This window comes from Rousettus aegyptiacus, unplaced genomic scaffold (genome assembly GCF_014176215.1).
Source record: "Rousettus aegyptiacus isolate mRouAeg1 unplaced genomic scaffold, mRouAeg1.p scaffold_m13_p_2, whole genome shotgun sequence".
Lineage (NCBI taxonomy): Eukaryota > Metazoa > Chordata > Mammalia > Chiroptera > Pteropodidae > Rousettus > Rousettus aegyptiacus.
Window position 1 is genome coordinate 165,783,016 of NW_023416295.1, and position 17,095 is coordinate 165,800,110.

The following is a 17,095-nucleotide window of genomic DNA, read 5'->3' on the forward strand; positions in this document are numbered from 1 at the left end:
ATGGCCAACCATTATAAATTTTATGGCAAATAGTTGCCAGTGTGATTTTACACACACACACACACACACACACACACACACACACACTATATAGCATATATACATATATAGTATATATACACATATATATGCTATATATTATATACTAATATATATACTACATACTACAACCCTTGTAGTGTATAAGTATACTCTGGCTCGCAAATATCTTTGTCTCCTTTGTCACCTCTAGCTTTGTCATCCTCTTCTGGCAAAACAAAGCCCCGGTTAAATCCAGCATTCCATGCCCAAAGCTATGCAGCTAAACGTGACTGGAGAAAAATTATACAAACTTCCTGCTGGTTTCACTTTAAATTCATGACTACAGACTTCATGTAGTACTTCTCCAGTGAATTCCCTCTCTCACTGTGTAGATGCTTCTATCTAAAGTCAAGCCCTCCTCCTGTACACAAGCTCTTATTCCCTCACCAAAAGGCACCACTTCCGCAGTTCTCTCTCTCCTGGATCTGTCCCTCTACAACAGCAGTCTCCATCCCTTTTTGGCACCAGGGACTGGAGCTCCTATGAGAATCTACTGCCTGATGATCTGAGCTGGAGCTGAGGTGCTGATGCCAGCCCTGGGGAGCAGCTGCAGATACAGATGAAGCTTCGCTTGCTCACCTGCTGCTCACCTTCTGCTGTGTAACATGGTTCCTAACAGACCATGGACCAGTACTGGTCCTTGGCCCAGGGGTTGGGGACTCTTGCTCTACAAGATCATTCACAATAGCATGCAAACCTGTTTTTTATTTTTCCTTTTGTCTCAACCTAGCCCCACTGTATTAGTTATCTATTGCTACAAATTACACTCAAAAGTTAGCACCTTAGGATAACAAACACCTATTATCTCACGGTGTTTGTGGGCTGGGAGTTTGGACCTGGCTTAGTTAGATGTTTCTGGCACATGGTCTCTCACAAGGCTGCAGTCAGGGTGTTCACTGGGGCTATAGTCATCTCAGGGCTCTCTGTAGAAATGACCTGCTTCCAAGCACATGCATGTGGCTTTCGGCAGGCCCGAGGTTCTCATTGGCTGTTGGCTAAATACTATAACTTATCGCCACGTAGACCTCTCAAAAGGCAGCCCACAACATGACAGTGTGCTTCCCTCAGAGCCAGAAACTAACAGAGGGCCCAAGGAAAGACTTTTTACAACCTAATGTTGGCGGTAACATCTCACCACCTGGCCCTATTCTCTTTGTTAGAAGCAAGTCAATAACTAAGCTGAGGAGCAATTGTGTACTATTGATGGGAATGTAAAATGGTACAGCCATTGCATAAAACAGTAAGATGGTTCCTCAAAAAAAATAAAAATAGAACTATATATGATCCAGCAACTCCATTCTTGGATATCTACACCAAAGAATTGAAAGCAGCAACTGAAACACCCATGTTTGAGCATGGGTGTATTTGTATCCCCAGTATTTATAACAGTGTTATTCACAATAGCCAAAAAGTGCAAACAACCCAAGCATCCACTGATGGATGATTGGGTAGACACATGTGGTACATACATACAATGGAATATTATTCAGCCTTAAAAAGGGAAGAAATTCTGATATATGTTACGGCATGGATGAACATCGAAGACGTTATGCTGAGCAAATTCAGTCAGTCACAAAAGGACCAATATCGTATAATTCCATTTACATGAGGTACCGAGAATAGTCAAACGACTAGGGATAGAGAGAAAGTAGAAGAGTGGTTGCCAGGGGCTGGGGAGGAGGGAGGACTGAGGAGTTCGTGTGCCACGGGTGCAGAGTTTCAGTCTGAGAAGATGAAAAAGTTGTGAAGATGAATAGTGTCGATGGTTGCATAATAACGTGAATGTGCTTAACCCACCAAACCGTACACTTAAAAGTGATTTAAGTTATCAATTTCACGGTAAGGGTATTTTACCACATTTTTTTTTAAAAAACGATAGGAGGAAAATAAGTTAGCCTACACTCCAGAGCGGGCATGAATATGTGAACACAAGGGCACAAATATCTGGAGACGGCTCCGATTGGTGGTGGTGTGGATTAGGGCACACGTTCTCAGTGGGGGCAGCATGCCCCCACCCAGCGGAGAGTTGAGTCTTGGTGGGAGGCGGGACTAAAAACAATCTGTCTTACTTTTTATGTGTAAACCTGAGAGATGTACACAGTCCAAAGCAAACGGACACCTTATTTGTGTAATTAACATTTCATGGGACTCTGTAAGGAAAAATGCTTTCAAATGCTTCTTTAGGAAAGGCTATAATAACACTGGGGTAGGGCATAAAGCTAGGCTCTTCCAGCCGCAGTGAGGTGAGGTAGGTTTGCAGGAACCCAAAATCAATAACGAGACTCCCTCACATCGATCTTCCGCTATTGAGTTTTCCAAGAGCTTTCCTATACAGAGGATATTCTTAGTTCTAGATCTGTGAGCTTTGAAGTGTGAGTGGATCATGGCTCTTTGAATTGTAGGCACCATCTAGATATCCCTGTATGAGAAACAGCAGGACGTGGTCGCTAAATCACTAAATTGAGCCAGATGACCTGGGTTCAAATTCTGACCTTGCTTCTTACTGTGTGACTTGGGCAAGCTAATTAACTTCTCTGAGTTAATATCAACTCATTAGTTTGCTGTGATGATTAAATACAACTTGTAGAACAGTGACTGGAAACTAGTAAGTGTTTAGCCAATGTTAGCTATTATTATGCCTGTTAATAGTTCTGGGAAGAGAGTATATAGATTTCACGAAATTCTCAGAGAGATCCATGACTCCCAAAAGGTTAAGAACCTGAGAAATACAAGAACTATTTTCATCAGAAACCCATGAAATAATATACAATCCTCATTCTTCTTACCCATATCCAGAGAACCATCCAGCTCTGTCTATCCAGCTACTGTGTATCTCCTGCCTTAGCCCAATCACTCGCCATCTCCCACTTGGACAACTTCAACAGCCCCTGCCACCGCCACCACCACCACCACGTCATCTCTTTGTCTCCCATCTTACCTTCTTTCAATTATCTGGAATTGTTTTTGTTGGTTAGTTGGTTGGGTTCTTTAATCCTTCAAGTCCTATCCTACCTCTCCCCTGCTGAAAATCCTTCAGTGGCTCACTATGACTATTGGAATTAAGGCCAGAATCATTCGTATGATGTAGTTCATGACCTGGCCCCATTCATTCTCCCGATTTATGGTGGCCCACTCGCTGCCTCATGCTAGAGCCGTCTTGCACGGACCCTCTCTCCTGCCTTCATGCCTTTGCAGACGTTGCTCTCTATCTGGAATGCCCTTGTCTCTCTGGCAGCAAGTCTGAAGCTCAAAGCGTTGCGTGATAGTTCCAGACAGACTTTGTCCTTTCTTTATGCACCTCCTTGTTTTTGTGGCCATTTTCTCACTTTTGTCTCCCTAGGCGATGGTGAGCTCCTTAATAACAGGGATCACATAGTTTCATCTTTCATCCTTGGGGCCAGGTTCAGTGTCTAACACTTGGCATGTGATCAACAAATGTGTTCTGAATAAGTGAATGAGTGAAAAAATCGAAAAATGAATAGTTTAATAACTTGCCTAGGCTCATATATTAGTAAGTGAAACAGCTAAATCTAGAATCAGTTTATTGAGACTCTTTTTGGTCATGAGGCACAATCAAACCGCAGGGAGGCCCAGCTTAATCAAAGAGAGCAAAAAGCCCAAAACTTAGTCCAAGGGGTGAGTTGCAGTCCAGATACAGCGTGACCCAGGGATATCCAGTGAAGGCATCAGGACCCTGTTTCTCCCTCTCCGCCCTTAGCTTTGCTTTCTTCTCAGCTCTTCATTCTTCCATAGGCTCTCTCCACTGAAGACGGCCTCCTTAGAGCTCCGTGATTCTAAGAAAAAACAGAGCAACTCCATCTCCTAGCAACCATAGATGGAATTACTTGGAGGGGCTCTCATGGGCTTGCTTGGGTCTTGTGTCTCTCCCCTGCCCCTACTAGTCATTGTAAGAAAGAGATAGGGTGACATGGCCGGCCAAGCCTGAATCACATGTGGCCAGAGGACAAACAAAGCAATGCGGTTAACAGTCCACCGGCACCAGAAGATATGGGCTTTGTGCAGTGACAGTGGAAAGAAGGGTCCTAGATGGATGGAAGCCATGTATCTTCGTTCTACCCAGTGTTCCTTTCACTTCTTCATGGAGACTTTCCAGCCAATGGCAGGCAGGGAAAGAGACAATGCTCGTTTTTAAGTTGCATGGGTTCATTAGAGGGGCGGATGAAAGGAATCTTGGTCGTTGTTTCTCTCAGCTGATTCTATTTGTTTAAATGTGACTGGTTTGAGGACTCTCAGCATCTTTGGGGAATAAACATGTGACAGTTTTATTTGTTCTATTCACTACTTCCAGATATACTGTATTAAGTTTTTCTTCCCCACTGGGTAGTAGATCTCTTATGAAGAGCATGAGCTGATCTAATCATTTCTTGACACATCAGACGATTGAAACTCAATTCAGACCAGTTTCAAATCCTTGCTCTGAATATTCATTCTAAACTCCTCCTTGTCCTGGACGAAGGGACCGTGAGCTGCTGCTCTTCCCTGCACTAGGGTTTTGTAGGGTGGGCGTGGGGGAAGGGGAGGAGGGCATGACCAGCATCTAGCTCGCCGCCGTCCCCTCTCTTTTCTGGGCCCACTCCCTGCAGGATATTGAGAATCAAGGAGAAGACGTGAGCTATCTGTTGATGGGGGTGGAGAGAGGCCCTTGGTCTTCTCTGTTTGATGAAATACTGTCTGTGTAGATGATAAGGCATGGTTTTTTAGGAGCGATACTGAGATTCATCCTGACCCCTGCAGCCCCGGACCCTCCAATCCCCTGCTAACAGCCCCTCACCTGTGGGACATCCCTTCTCTTGGCAGCCTCGGGAAGTCCACATCTCCTGCCCCCTTCCTCTAACTTCTGCTGCCTGACATGGGGTCCTGGGAATCGCTGACTTCCTGCACACATTATGCATGGTCCCTTCTCTCTTTACCATCACGAGATACTCCAGAAAGCCTCTTGACTTTAGAAATGTCCAGGTGAGAAGCCCCTGGGTACACACATGCCTCCAAACCACAGCTACCCCTAAGTATATACTGCGTCTTGTGCAGACCATAAAATGGTACCCCCATCTAAGGGGACAAATTACCAAAAAGTTCCCCTTTCCCATTGCTCTTCATTCCCTATTCACCCCTTCTTCCAGGCATCTTAATGCAGGTCAAAAATGCACAGCCTTGCACTGCGCCTCTCCCAAATTCTAAGGAACACATGTCAAGTTCTCCCAAGAAGCCCTGATGGCAGTCCAGGTTTGCCCATTGGGTGCAGTTCCTCAAGTATCCAGAGAGGGAGTGAGTCTCCACTTCCTGCAAGTGGCCCCTGCTCTGATTTCCTGGGAGCTTCACCTTCCCTCAATTGACTGGGACAGCAGTTCTTATAGTGCGGTCTATGGACTCCTGGGGGGTCTTCAGTACCCTTTGAAGGATCGAAAAGGTCAAAATTATTTTCATAATAAAATATTATTTGCCTTGTTCACTGTGTTTACATTTGCACTAATGGCACCCAAATAACGGGCGGGTAAAACTTGCCAGCACCTTAGCAAGGATGAAGGCAGTGATAGCTGAAAGGACCAGTCGTCCCTGGATTCCTCGCCACCACACACTCACCAGCAGGAAAACGTACCAGCTTCACTAGGAATGCCTTGACGAAACGGTACGAACGAGAAAATTTAGTAAATCTTAACCTTTGAGTATATGTCTTCATAATATAATATACTATGTGACAGAATGGAAAGAACACGTAAACCATTTTTGTTACATGCCGGAGTTTGACGGTTGTCTTGAGGGGGGAAAAAACCACTTTCGCAACTTAGTTGTGAGCTGAGCTAGCCATTTCTTTCTCGGAATATCATTTTTATTTGAAAGAATGACTGACATATAAACGATTGCTATCCTGACTTGGTTATTTGGCAGCTATATTCTTGAATTGTAGAAAGAGAGCCTGTCAATTCCGGAAAAATAGGTGACAGTATTTGTTGCCAGTGATAAATTTTGGGTTTTTAAGCAGAAATTGGAATTTCACAAAACTGGCATCTGAAACCATGAGCTTGATAGCTTTCCAAACTTAAAGACTTTTCTGATGACATCGTGATGATAACGAATATGAATTTTGACTGATGTAAGGGAATGTGTTAATTTGAGAGATCTGCAGAACTCATTGAACTAGTATTTTCGAATGACTGATTAATTAATGATGTTACAAAAATAATGGTTAAAAGATCCATCCTGAGAACAAGACAGAACAATGGATTTAAAATTTTTTAATTGAGATGTAATTGAAACATTACACATTAGTGTTAGGTGTACAGCATAATGATTCAATATACATATACTTTGTGACATAATCACTATGATATGTCTAGATTACATCACCTTGCATAGTTATAATTTTTTTCTGTGATGAGAACTTTTAAGACCTATTCTCTTAGCAACTTTCAAATATATAATATGGTATTATTAGCTACAGTTACTGTACTTAAAATTTTTGAGATGTAATTGACATATAAGATTGTATTAGTTTCAGGTTTACAGCACAATTATTTTATATATGTATACATTGAGAAATGATAACTATCATAAGCTTAGTTATCATCGATGGCCTCACATAGTTACAGATTTTTTTCTTGTGATGAGAACATTTAAGATCTACTCCCTTAGCAACTTTCAAATATACAATACACTACTGTTAACTATAGTCACCATGCTGTATGTTACATTCCCCAGGACTTATTTATCTTAAACTAGAAGTTTGTATCTTTTGAACACCTTTACCAATTTCACTCAATGGACTTAAATATAATAAAGTACGTAAAAGATCAACATGGTTTCAAATTCCATGATGCAAGTAATCCCTAAGAAATCACTTTGTGTTGAGTTTCAGTATAATATCAAAGAATATCCACAGTGATATAAAAGGCTATTAAAATATTCCTCTTTTCCAACTGCATATCTGTACTATGCTAGATTTTCTTCATATTCTTCAATCAAAGCAACATCATGTAATAGATTGAATGCAGAAGCAGACATGAAAATCCAGTCATTTCTATTAAATTAGACATTAAAGGGATTTTCAAAAATGTAAAACAATGCTACTCGTCTTGTTAATTTTTTTATTTTTGGAAAATGGAGTTAATTTTCATTAAAATGCAATTTATGTAAACATGTAATAGATTTACGATTATTTCCAAATGAATTAAGTATATAATAAATTTTTCTAGTTTTACTTTCTAATACTGTGAATATTCATAGATAGAATTCACATAAACAAAAGCTCTTTAGGGTCATCGGTAAAATTTAAGACTGTAAAGGGGTCTTGAGACTAAAATAATTGGAGAACTGTTGTGAATATTCACAGTATTAGAAAGTAAAACTGTGGTGTAATATTTCAATTATATCTCAATTTTTCTTCCACTAGAAAAGAAAAATTCTCTTATCTTAAATGCAGTAGGACCCAGTAGGCCAGTAACTAACTACCTAGACTTGCCACAATTGCTCTCTTCCTAATGTGGAACTAGTATTTCTGTTGCTCCTATGAAGTCCTGGGTGGGTATCCAGCCCTGTTATTTTCAGGTGTATTTAGAAAGTTGGGTATATGGAAACTTTGTTCACTCTCAGTTGCCAATTCCAGAAACTAGAAACTTCCCACTTAATATCTTGTTAAATAATCTTTATTAGTTTCAACAGTATTTATTTTGTTTCACTGCAGGAGAACAGTTATTCTGTTGTATTGTCAATTTAATATCATTTTAAAACATTCAAGACTCTTTTGATATGACAATGAAGAGAAGTCAGAAGACAGGATGGTGTTTTAAAAAGAGCATGGGCTTTAATTTAGAATCCAAGCTTTGCTATTTACAAAGGTAGTGTAGGCAAAGTACTCAACCTTTCTAACCTCATTTTTTCATCTGTGAAATTAGGATAAAAATACCTGCCTTACTAGTTGCTCAGAGATAATGCATATAAATCGTCTGATACATAATAGCTAATCAAATGAACCATTGTGGTCATTGTCATCATTCATGTATAGGAGTTGGGAAAGATTTTCTGTTGGGAAAGAGATTTCTGCTAGAAATCTCTGAGACAAGCAACTTAAATTCTTTTTGGTAACTTTGTTAAGTTCTTGGTGGCCTCTTATTAACTTTCTCACCAGAAACTCAAGATTTCTCTCTGAATATGAGGAAACAGCAGATTCACTGGACGAGGTGAATATCTGTCACCCTCTTCCCCATTCTGTTTTGACAAAGATAAATTGTTTTCACCTTGGTTACGGGGTCATTTTCCCTAAAGAGACTTTTCTTCTTGTCTCCAATTTCCCCTGAGGCAAACACCTTTCTCTGGGCTTCTGAATTCTAGGCTCAGTGTAGGTTACAAGGGACCAAAAAACCTACCACTGGATACCATGTTTGGACAACGGTGGAAAAAATAAACATCTGGATGAATTTTATGAGGTAAGATTTGCTAAATAAAGAGCTATGTGGAGTTGCAGAGACTGTTCCCTGGAGTATTTTTATTTTTACTTTTTTTTTTTTTTTTAGATGAAGACTCCAGGAGGGGATTTTTATGGAATTATGTGTGGAAATGGTGTGCTTCTTCATGCTGCCAACGTGGAAGCCCTGGGTCCTTTTCAGAGCTGAGGGAGGCAGATTAATGAGTTGAGGGGATGTAGCTGCTGCCTCTCAGCAGCTGGCTCGATCACCTCGCCTGTTCCAGCTGTGCTGGGCTTTGGGTTTTGGAACACGTGTCTGGCGGAATTTTGACCTTGATGGAGGACTTGGTTCCTTCACTGAGACTCCCTATGTGTAGTTTGAATGTACCTTTTATTTCTTATAGGTAGATTTGCTGGAACCATGGGTATGAGGGAACTGTCCAGTGAGGTTTTTTTTCCCAAAAACAAAGGAAATAGATGAGATTGTGAGGATGTTAACAAATGAGAAGCTCTGGGAAGAAAAATGATATTTATTCGGAGAAAGGATATTAGCGCGTTTTATTCTGATGAAGCATTTCGGTGGGAGAGGTGGCTTGTCCGAAGAACTTAGTGAGAAATCTTTTGATTGCAAGTGACAGAAGCCCATTCATATTAGCTCAAATAAAATGTGGCATTAATGTCAGGCATTAGGTACCCCTCATGGATCCCAAATGCAGGATGAAGAGCTGAGAATTAAGAGGTTCATAGTTCTAGGCTAAGAATAGGGTTCTACCTCAAGTTGCCTGCTTCAAATTCTGGCTCTAGCACTTTGACCATATGACCTTGGACAAGCTCTTCATTAGTTCTCCATAAAGTGGGGGAAATAAGAGCACTTACATTTTAGAATTGTGATGAGGTTTAAATGAGTAGATGCATATGAAGTGTGTAGAGCAGTACCTGGCATGTATTAAGCTCTTAGTAAATGTTAGCTCTTGAGGATTTCCATATGGGCTATCCTGTTTCAGGCCAACTTTCACACCAATGACAACTAAAAAGCTAGATGAGAAATTTAAAAACCACTCCAAAGGTATTAGAAAACTACCAAGGCCAAGAGAGCCTACCTAAGATCTCAGAGAGAAGGGAAATAAAAAAGAGCGGGCCTGATATTCTGTGCTGCTTTTCTCCTGAGATGTTTGCTGATTGACAGGCAGTATCTGAAACACAGAGAAACTGAACAGAAAAGTTAGAGATTAGGGCCTACCAAAGGAGAGGAACCATGATGTTTACCGTGCTCTCTCAGTTGGAACTCCCAAAGGTTATAGTCCAGAAATATGGATCGACTATAAATACATCGACCTTCAGAAACACTGAAGCCTGGTTTTGAATCTGTTCAATTACTGATTTAATTAAGGAGGGCCAAGCTGCTTTACTAGCTACTTGCCGGAAGTAAAAGATAATCCTCTTTGGAGGAAGATAACACCATCAAGAGCTTTATGCATAATATCTGATATTGAATCCAAAATTACCAAATTTACCTGGAGACAAGAAAAATTGATCAAAAACCATGAAGAAAAGAAACTCAGACAATATAAAGAAACTGACAGGAAATTAAAATACTGGAGTTAATATGGACTTTAAATGAACTGTCATTAATGTATTTAAGAGATTAGATGGCAGGGTGGTAATTTTCAGCATAGAATAAGAAACTATTAAAAATGACCAAATTCCAATTCTGGAACTGGAAAAAATGCAATAGCCAAAACAAAAACTCAACATATGGAGTTATTAGCAGTTAGAAAGAGCTGAGGAAAGATCAGTGAACTGAAGAATTTGTCAGAAGAAAACATCGACAAGCCTGAAAAGATGAAAGAATGAAAAATATGGAGAGGAACCTAAGAAACACATGGGACAGAACAAATAAGCAACTAGAGTCACCGATGGACAAAAAGGATAGCGGGCGAGAAAACGGTGTGTGAAGGAACGGCGGATGAGGATTTTCCAACCCCGATCAAAGACGCCGCACAGCAGATTCAAGTCTCATTCATTCCAGGTGGGATGAGCGGAAAGGAAACTGTACGTAGGCACATGGCAGTAACACTACTCGAGATCGAAGATGAACAAGCCATCTGAACGGCGGCCAGAGGAAAAACAGCGCGTCACCTTTAAAGAAGCAAAAATAATCTGATACGCGACTCCTCGCAAAAGACAATGGAAGGAGAGACGTGAATGACAGCTGCGGTGTGATGAAAGGTCATGGTCGACACCTAGGCTTTTGTACCCACTAACGATGCTTTTCAGTTAAAAGTGAAACCCAGGCGTCTACAGACGAACGAAAACAGAGAATTCGTCATCAACAGACCCTCACTAAAAGAAATGCTAACAGGAGTTCTTGAGGCGGAAGGTAAATGATACCCCATGGAAACACGGAAAAACAGAAAAGAATGAAGGTTAATGGAAAGCAAAATAAGTGGGCATATTTGAATACATAGTGAATGCTTCAAGCAACAATATTAATGCCTTGTGTGTTTAAACATAATTATGGAATTAAAGTATATGACATAACAGCACTAAAGGCGGGAGAGTGGTAAATGGAGCTAACGGGTTCATGTTCTTTGGATTGTCCAGGAAGGAGTAAAATTACTAATTTATACTGCTAAGTCTGTACAGTTGTCTGCTGGACACTCCCTGAAAGAATAGTACTGATATGTAAAACTACGCTAATGGATATATAGAATAATTAAAAACACACAATTTATCGAAAAGAAGGCAAAAAAAAATTAAAAAGGAAAAGAGAACCAGTAAACAGAGAAAGCAAATAGTGAATTAAAAAATTAACCCAAATATGTAGGTAATTCCATGAAATGCAGAAATACTTAGTACTCTAAAAGCCAAAGATTGTCGAACTGGATAAAAAAAATATATATATAATATTCTGCTTACAACGTAGTCAATTTTTATCAGATGCTACATGCTTCTAGCACGAGCGTTTTGCTGACACTAGTGTTTAAAGATAAAGCACAAGTGTTTTTGAACAGCAGTGAAGAGGGAGTGAAGTATATGATTGGCTCGATGCTCCTGTTAGATTGAAGAGTGGGATTATGGACCTGAAAGCTGGAAAGGACCTTCATGGTCCTTTTTGCCAGCATCTCAGGAGATCCACACACCCCGGAAGTGATATACGAGTATGTGAATGTGGGTAAATGTTTATTACTCTGGGGAGACATCCACAGCTTTCATGATAATTTCAAAGGTGTCCATGATTCCCCAAATGTCAAAAACAGCTCTCAGTGAAACCTCTTATTTCACAGGTGATATAGATGTGGCGCGGGGAGGTGAAATAATTCAAGGTCACTCAAAGCTCTACTTAAATCTACAGATTCCTAAAGCTTCTTTGTATTGCCTCCTAGCAGAACTCATGTCCTCAGGTGGAATGGAGTGGAGGGAATTAAGCCCTGCTTTGAAAAGGATCTCAAATTTAGCCACACAATAGAATCATGTGCTCTCTATGGGCAGGTAGTTCCAAGTGCAGCCAGAGCTGAGAATCACTGGGTTAGACTGTTTCACTAAAAAGGGTATTGTCAAGATTGAGGGGTGGGATTTTAGTGCCAAACCCTGCTCCGAGTCTCCTGGCCCCAGAATTCTGACTGCGAGAATCTAGTTTATATAGTGGAGAAGAAGACCTAAATGAAAAATCAAATTATACTTTATTCATGGATAATCAGATACCCAATTACCCCACCACCACTCATGCAAATTAGGGGTTCCCTGGTAAATAGAGCTGGACCACTGGACACTAGCTGGGAAAAACAAGTCGGGCTTCCTTTCTTTCCCCTCTAAATGATAGCACAGATTATAGAGCATACATCCCACCTGGTTTACCTGTGTGGGCACAGGTTAAGATGCAGACACAGAGAGAGGAGGATGGCTGAGCCTGTGGGGCAAGGTTGCCTGGTCTCCATCATACAATACGAGCATGTTCTCTTTAGCAATAGTTACAGAAAAGAGTCAGTCACCTCCCTGACTCTCAGTTGGTGGTAGGGAAAGGCTAGAAAAGTTCTGACCCCCTACAGGATGGATATAGTGGTCTTGACCATGGCAACCTCACTCACTAATGGCCTAATCGATATCTCAAGCTCATCAGATTAGCAATTAGTTTTCCATTAGGTAGGGGTGGGAAGGAAATGTGAGAATTAGAAAAGAGACAATTACAATACAGAGTGATGATAGTTCAGGGCCATGGGGCACAGAGTTTGTGGCCAGCAACAGCTTTGTGGAGATGACTCTTTAGCTGAATCCTGAAGGAAGAATTAAAGTTTCCCAGATGAGAAGCTCCCAGGGAGAAAGAAATGAATTTTCACATATATTATGACATAGAGGTATGAGTAATATGGTAAGTTGAGTCTGACTAGAATGTAGATTATATGAAGAAGATGTATTTGTAATGGGTCATTAAAATATAAGAGTTAGGCATGGCAACCACACGATGAATATTGCTTAGGATGAATGAATTACTAAGCTGATCCTCAAATTAAGGAAGTTCTTAATCTTCTAGGTTTGGAAAAATTTCATTAATTTGACCAGCTTCTCTTTATTCACTAGACTCTGGATATTCTCTGAGGACAAGATTGCTTTGAATTTGACTCAATAAGCATCACGAATAACAGCATCTGACTTCTCATAAATTCTGAATTAGTGTGTTTTAAATAAGCTTTCTGTGCCTGAACCTCCATAGGAGAACCTCGGAATTACCAAAAGTTATTAAACTGGCCCATGGATAAACACAGCGTATTCCTAAGGTTGGAACAGTCTCATGCAGCTTACAGAGAAAGTGTTCTTGGGATCGGTTATTGATTCTGACACTGACAAGGCCCCTTAGGGAGCCATGTGGTAAAGCAGAAGGTCTTTGGAGCCAGACAGGCCTGGGTTTGAATCCCTTTTTAATCACTTAATTACTAGCTGAGTGCTTAAGTGGGTCGCATTCCTTTCTGAGCTTGGTATACACATTAATAATGTGGAACTAATACCTATCTCATTGAATTGCTGTGAGGAGTAATCTGGAAAAGATGTTTATAAACAGACTGTTCTGGTCAAGGCTTTTTATTCTAAGGAATAGGCAGTCACTTCAACTGGTTCAGCTGAAATCGAGGAACAGGAAATAAAATAGAGTCTCCAGGGGGAGGAACCAGGAAGTGGATCGTTGGAATCCAGATACATGTTCCATCTCCCAGGAGCCACAGAACCTGTCTTACGATGTCTTCATCTTTTCCTCTGTGCATATTCTCCCCTCTTTGCTCTCTGCAGACTGATCTCCTTCAGCTTTCCTTAGCTCCCTTCCACCTCCCGCTATTTCCCCCTTCTCTAGATTTTTCTGCACTCCAGCCTTTCCACAGAAAGACCTGTTCAGTTTCCCTGTGTCCAATGCTGTATTTCTGGGAGAAGAACTGGATCGAGTTTAGGCCCAGTGTTTACTCCTGATCCAATTATCTGTGACCAGGATGCGATACTGGTCCCATTGTATAAACACAGCCCTGGCCAGGCCCACTCCTTAAGCTCTATCTGGGGATTATTCTTAGAAAGAGGGCCTGTAAGAGTGCAGACACCAAAACCTATTAGCTATAAGCACCTAGAACTACAAATATTAGCCTCTATCTTTCTCCTCTCCTTACTCTAGCAGAGCAGGTTTCCATAAGGAGCCCTGTACAAATTCAGGGTTATTTTTAGGGTTTTACTTTTGCCTGGGCTATATCTCTTACTAAGACTCTCCTACTCTATCCATCCATCTATCCATGCACCCGTCTATCCATTCATCAGTTCATCTTTCCATCTCTATCTTCCTTTTACCTTTTACCTGTCTGGGTCCTAGTCACTCTTGGAGGCCCACTTCCTCCAGAAAATCTTCCCTAATATCATCAACCCCTCCCGATCCTCCTTATATCTGTCAATTGCTTACAGTCTATAATATACAATTTAGCACTAAGTTATACAACGGCTTGGATTTTTTCTCTCAATCACTTTTAAGGGGTTAATCTTATTGTTTCGACTAGATAATAAATTCGTTCAGAACAGAGAGCCACCGCAGTGCCAAGCACAGAGAGAAACAAAGAGTAAGCGTTCAATGAATGGAGAAAGTGACAGCACAGTAAATATTCCATAGCTGGAAGGAATCTCAAAAAAATATTTAGTCAAATCTTAATGTCAGAAGAACTGCGATCAAAACAGAGAAAGTACTTTTGGTTGAATATACGAATAAAATGGAGTGTAAATGTTATATTATTTATGTAACAGAAGAATCCTCTCCAATTATACTATAGAAGAGCATTTGAAGAATCACAATTTGTTCGACCTGAAAGAGAACTTAGAAGTGATGTAGAACATGCTGTTCAGGTTTATAGATGGGGAAACTCTCTCCTAGGAAAAGGAAGTGATTCATCTTAAGCTTGGCTGTGTGTTTAGTGGCAGAGCTAGGACCAGGCTCCATATCTTCTTCCTCTCAGTCTTCTGATTTTCCCCTGCACTCATGTCACCAACTCTTTGCCTGTGATCTGAGGGATTCTCATCCCCTCCCTTGACCACGTACTTGGCACCATGTGATAAGTGAGCACCGGGCACATTTGCCCTCAGCCCGAGATCTGTATTACTTACCCTTACCCGTTTCTTGCACTAGATTCCTTTTTTGGCTTCTTCTTCCACCTGTCTGTTTTCACCTCTGCTGACTTTGTTATTTTTTTTCCTTGCCTGGTCCTGTAGACTAAATGCTTGGCTCTGCCTCCTTGGCTATACCTTTGATTCTGCTCCTGACCTCTGGCTGGTGTATATACCCTTTCCAGTTCAGCCTGGCCTCAGGAATGGGTCTTACTTATTATGGGCTAATTTCTGCATTCACTTAACATACATTTACTGCACTCGAACTGAGTCTGAGATGATTCAGAGATGAAGAACACATGGTCCCCAATTAATAAGTGAAAGATAGACATTTTAAAATAATATAGCAGGTGTATTCATTTCAGAGCTTTGTTCACGTGGGAGCCCCAAACTGAGCATGAAATAGTGGGAAGGTGCCAGTTAGGGAAGACTTCCTGGATGAGGTGTTCCCTGCAATGAGGCATTAAGGACAAATAAGTGGATAACTGTTAGCCGATGACGCAGTAGGGTACGGGTGAGGAACACATAAATAAAGGCATAAAACCATGAAATTGCAATGGTATGAAAGAAACGACAAGCACTCTGATGTTCTTGGAGGATAAAAGGTGGGAAGGAAATAGTGTGGAATGAGGCTGAAGAGCTGGGTAAACCAAGTCAGATAAGTACGATAATTCTACTGTAAGTAAGATAAATCCACTGTTGGGATTTAGGGAGCTAATAAATGACACCCCTATTCCCTGCCCAAGTTCCTAATTAGTTGAGAAAAACCCCAAGGAGTCAGCCAGATGGAGATAAAAATGTCAGCTTTACTGCTGATAAAACAATAAGCATGGCTTAGATCTGACCAAATTACTTGCTAACACTTCCCAGTATTGAACTTAATTCCCAAAATGTAGGCCTTTCCTGCAGGGACAGATCTGCTTATTGCTGATGAGAATATTTCATGAACATCTGGCCCCCAGAGAGAAAGAGATGGAACTGAGCAGGCTCACCTCCTTGTCTTAAATTCATCAATCAGATAAGGCACTCCTCCTCTGGGGGTAGAGTGAAGAAGTGTTACTCTAATGGTGGTCCCTCCACTTGGAAACATGAAGCAAGGAATAAAGGAGGTTCCTACCTAACACTTACCCACCATTTAATAAGTACCTACTAACTGCTTACTGCCATGCAAAATGCCCAGGTTTCCATAAGCTGGAACTGGACAGAATCAGAATTAGGTTGGGAAGATTCTCTAACAGAATGTTTAAAAGGATATGAAAACCTCTACCCTAGAATGTCAGGATTGAAAGAAACCCTAGAACTCATGGGATTTGGCCCTCTATCAGTGCTTGAAAATATCTATAGCACTTCTTCCTGCCAGAGAGCCATTTACTCTTTGCTCGAATATGCCACTGAAAAGAACTTCACTCTCTCCCACAGCACAGACATGGCAGAGAAAACGGCCGGTGTTAACTTAGACGGGGTGGAGCTCTTTACGAGGTGATGTTTGTCCTCTTTGTGTTCATTATCTATTTTGCTGTTATACCTGCTTGAACTAGTATGCGTTTGATAGCTATTTATTGAATGATTACATGAACAAGGGAATAAAATCCCTTTCTGTTCTAATATCTGATATTGCTATAGATGTTATATACCTTAGTTAATTTGTATCGGTCAGAAAAATTTCCTTCCAAGTAACATTAAGTCAATTCAAATTAGTTTAAGAAAAAATTTAAAAGCCAGGGGTGAAGGAGGGATATGAAATTTTTGGCTCTGCGTAATCAAGGGGATGGATGGGCTAACCTCCGTGACATCAGCCAAAAGGGGTCTCAAATGCTATTATGTCTCTCTGCTTCTTGTTCTTCTGTCTCTCCTTGTGTGGGGGGGGCTTTACTTTCCCTCTAGTGGGATAGCTGGCCACCAACAGCTCCAGGTTCAGCAAACTCTGTTACTAAAATGAAAGAAGCTGAACAGTGATTGGTTCAGCTGAGCTCA

At 40.9% G+C, this 17,095-nt stretch overlaps 1 long non-coding RNA gene across 4 annotated transcripts in view; it reads left to right on the forward strand.

Moving 5' to 3' along the window:
- Positions 1-17,095, forward strand: part of LOC118613765 — a 94,346-nt gene that overhangs the window by 57,047 nt on the left and 20,204 nt on the right. For all 4 annotated transcript variants that reach the window (XR_004955818.1, XR_004955817.1, XR_004955821.1 and 1 more), the window contains 2 exons: positions 8,428-8,522; positions 8,610-16,600. This is a non-coding gene — a long non-coding RNA (uncharacterized LOC118613765). The remainder of the gene's footprint in view (positions 1-8,427; positions 8,523-8,609; positions 16,601-17,095) is intronic.